Consider the following 3,929-nt stretch of genomic DNA (forward strand, 5'->3'; position numbering starts at 1 on the left):
TCACGTCGTTAAGGAGAAGTTTGCAAGTTACAGTTTAGTACAGACAAGCTTCTGCAAAGGGAAGGCGCTCTTCACTCGCGACTGACAATCTCATCACTGGCTCTCTACAGCCTAGACAGTTTATGAATACGACTTCAAACTTTCTTTTGCGAGAAGTCGTGAAAGGAGTGGGAATTTAATAGAGGTAAACTTCAATGTTACCTGGGGTAAAATCTTACAGCTTTAGGTAAAATGTCAATATCCTTAGCATTTCCGCCAAAGGCCCCTTCAGCGGAGTGGCCGGTTAGCTCAGCTGGTTAGAGCGTGGTGCTAATAACGCCAAGGTCGCGGGTTCGATCCCCGTACGGGCCACAATAGAGATTCTTTTGGCCTTCCCACCACCGAAAAAGCTACCTGTAACTCCTTGCCCTTGCACCTACCCCCAGCAACTCTCCGCGCAAACCTCACCTCATTAAAATGCCAACTTCTTTTCTCAAGTTGGGAGGTGAAAGGAAAAAGAAAATGATACAGCCAGGCTCCAGGGGATACCTCTGAAGTGTCTTTCACACTGAACTGTCAGGGGAGAGCATCACAGACCGCCAAGAATCAGTTCCTGGCCAACCCGTTGGGTAGTTGAAAGACAGGTCATTCTCCTTTTGAAAAAGAGACTCGGGATGTGTCTGCGTAAAAAGCCGAGCCAGCCAGGAGTCGAACCTAGAATCTTCTGATCCGTAGTCAGACGCGTTATCCATTGCGCCACTGGCCCACACTTATCTACTGTCTTTCAGTATTACTATTTTTGCTCATCTTCGTGGTTTATACAAAGTCAAGAGGGCTTTTTTTTTTGGTTTGTTAGATCGAGGTTAGAATCTCAAACTGCACTGATTCTGGAATCTATTTTGTTTGTATAATATGCTTTTACAGACAACATTTTCATTTCATTCCAAACAATACTTCTTCACTTATTCTCAGACTTGCTGTGCATTGAAAAATTGGTGCTTTATAGCTGCTTTTGCTGCTTGAACCAATATCTGTTACTTGAGTCAATCTCCACAGACTCCATTAAGTGTTCTCATTCACTTTCAGGTCTTCTCTTCCTTTCTTACCCAGATTATATTATCCACCTCCTAGTTTTGAAGTCTTCTTTCCTGTTTGCATTAATTTTAGATGATTCATCTGTCCACAAAAATGCAAGAAACATGAAATGCAACAAGGAAACAAGAATCCAATAGTTTGCATTTTAAGAAAATTAGAAACGAGGACTTCACTTAGTAACAAATAGAAGACTGGCTTCAATTTTACTTAGTTGGCGAAATAGCGGAAGGTGCAAATGTTTGATAAGAAAAAAAGGGGGGCTGTTTGCATTAAAAAGGAGGCGAGGTTTTGTATGGGCTTGAAAAAGCCAAGTCAGAAGTCAAAACACACCATCTCTGTGGCTGGATTTCCTCACTTGTAATCAAGTATTCGTCTGGTGTTGGCATATACCCTAAAGCTGCCGGCTGTCTGTCATCAAAAAAGGGACAGACAGTGGCTACAAGATTGTCAGCGTCTTCTCTTTGCTGCTACGACATGCATGTTTACCAGATTTAGCAAGCTCATCTTAAAGAGAACAGTATTTCTAGAGTGCTGTGCTTAAAACCCGAGCTCCACGTGCAAGCGGGAGCCTGAACTCAAAAGGACCCCAGACATGCAGCCCAAGAGAGGATTTGCGACCCCAAACTCCGACATATACATTGGAACTGTCACCTGAGGAATTTCTCTTGCGTCTGGGAAATCAAATTCAGGTAAAACAGTACCGCTGTGAGCAGGATTTGAACCTGCGCGGGGAGACCCCATTGGATTTCGAGTCCAACGCCTTAACCACTCGGCCATCACAGCCCGGGAAGGCGTCTTTTCACAGGAGATTAAATGCAAGTTCCGGTTATGAGCTATGTCGTGTACAGAAATGGAACCACTGACCATTGTTGCTTAAGTGTCTTCGAGAGCTTTCTTCCACACCAGGTTGAAATGCTTCAGCGTTTTAGAAACGTGGGAAAGAAATCTTGGTAGCATCCTTGACTTCACATATTCTCTCCTTTTGTTACAGGGCAACCCACTTTCACGTATGTCAGGGAATTACTACCTTCCCAACGATCTAGATCTGAAAAAAAAAAATCTCAACAGCTACCAGCCTGATCCAAGACACCTTCATCTGAAATATGAAATAGTGCAAACATCTTTTACTAGGTTTCCCTTCTTCCACACTTCCCAGTCCCACAGACGATTTCATGAAAAGCAGTGAGAGAGCTTTTAACGAGTACACTTAATGGCACAGCTTAGCTCAAAACCCAACAGCACGTCATTTCTTCAGAGTAAAGCCAACGTCCTCCTTGCGCCTACGGGGTGACCCCAACTCTCATTTCTCCAGGGGCGAGACCCCTTCTCCCTCATTCTGCTGAGTTGCCGCGGCCCTTCTGTTCTTCCTTGCGTATGTAGACCCACCCGCCCGTTGCTCTCTTAGGGCCTTTGCACTGTCTCCTCTCCTGGGAGTCCTCTTGTTTTGAGATGGGACCGGCACAGCCCCGCCCACATCAGGTCTGCTCTCAAATATCACCTTATCGGTGAAACACAACATGAACTGATCCTAAACCCAGGAACTCTCGGTATCCCAGGGCTCCTCTCCACTCCTGGCTTTCTTTTTCTCCCTATCAGTGATGATCATTCAGCATGCTATCTAACTACTTGTTTATTATAAGCGCTGTCCGCCTTCTCCATGCCAATGCGAAGACCATAAGGGCAGCTGTGTGTGTGTGCGCACACATGAGCTTTGCATTTCCATTACCTAGTAAAATGTTTGGCACACGGGCGACATTTAATAATTATTTGTTGAAAATGCACGGAATAGGTTTTAATATGGCATTTTGAGAGGGGAATGAGAGTGACAGGTTGTCACTGCACTCCCCTGACATTGATGGGTACAGATTTTTCCAGGCTTCCAGGATGCCTGAGGGCAGGGAATGGAATCTTGGGGATAGATGGATGGAGAAGCCAGACTGGCTGAAGGGGTGGGGTGGGGGGGAAGGGGAGCATTAGGGAAGTGGGCTGGTTGGCTCTCACCTCCAAATCAGGGTCCCTGCACGAGAATCCTCTGTCTAACTAGAATTTTTCTGACACTTGCATTCAAGGGCAACAATCTGCATATATTTTTAAAGGGAATATTGTCTTGATTAGCACAACTATTCTTCATACTCATTCCCTGTAATGAAAAAAAAAAATCAACCTTTCATTTGTTCTGAAATATCCACATCCCCGTTTTCTCCAGGAGGCCAATGTTAATAACAGATCTGTTGGTGAAAGTAACATGCTACCTCTGGTTACTGCCGTCCATGATCTTGGAGTTTCTTCACATCTGACTTTCTCTGTCTCTCCCAACACTGGCAAAATCGCTTACATTTTCCATGCTCAGCTTTACCCTCATAATCTCTGTGTCTTTCCACAAGTCCCTCCTTCTAGAAGATGTCAACAGCTAAGCCACTCAGAGTAAATACCAGCTCCTAAGTGTACAGCTGGTCTGTTTGAGCTTGAGCAAAGCATTTCATCTCTCCATTCCTCAGCACCCGGCGCCTACACACATGGTTGATGTCAGTAGGAATGGCAGCTGTCTTTGGGACTTGCTTTCTTAGTTTAGATAGGAAAAATGAATAACGGCTTGATTCAATCGCTGCTAGTATACGGTAGCTATGATTACTGCTCTATTTGTTTCTTCTTGCCTATTGCTAATTTCAAGAACATGACAAGTGAAGGATATCAGAATATGGCACCCCAAAAAGGCCCCTTTGGCACCAGGTGAATTTGAAGGTAATTGAGAAAAAGCAAAAACTGGAGGGTTCTCTGTACTTTCTGCCTAAAACCAGGACATTAATTTCCTATCTCTCTCTCTCTCTCTCTCTCTCTCTCTCTCTCTCTCTCTC

General features: G+C 44.6%; 3 non-coding genes across 3 annotated transcripts; 1 reads left to right on the plus strand and 2 right to left on the minus strand.

Annotated features, from left to right (window-relative positions):
- Window positions 1-277: 277 nt before the first annotated feature.
- TRNAI-AAU lies at window positions 278-351 on the plus strand. The gene has a single exon. It is a non-coding gene; the product is annotated as a tRNA-Ile (tRNA).
- A 321-nt stretch (window positions 352-672) lies between these two features.
- TRNAR-ACG lies at window positions 673-745 on the minus strand. Its single transcript has one exon. It is a non-coding gene; the product is annotated as a tRNA-Arg (tRNA).
- Window positions 746-1,775: 1,030 nt separating this feature from the next.
- Window positions 1,776-1,857, minus strand: TRNAS-CGA. Its single transcript has one exon. It is a non-coding gene; the product is annotated as a tRNA-Ser (tRNA).
- Window positions 1,858-3,929: the final 2,072 nt, after the last annotated feature.

The sequence above is a fragment of the Condylura cristata genome, unplaced genomic scaffold (genome assembly GCF_000260355.1).
Source record: "Condylura cristata isolate star-nosed mole 26May11 unplaced genomic scaffold, ConCri1.0 scaffold00063, whole genome shotgun sequence".
Lineage (NCBI taxonomy): Eukaryota > Metazoa > Chordata > Mammalia > Eulipotyphla > Talpidae > Condylura > Condylura cristata.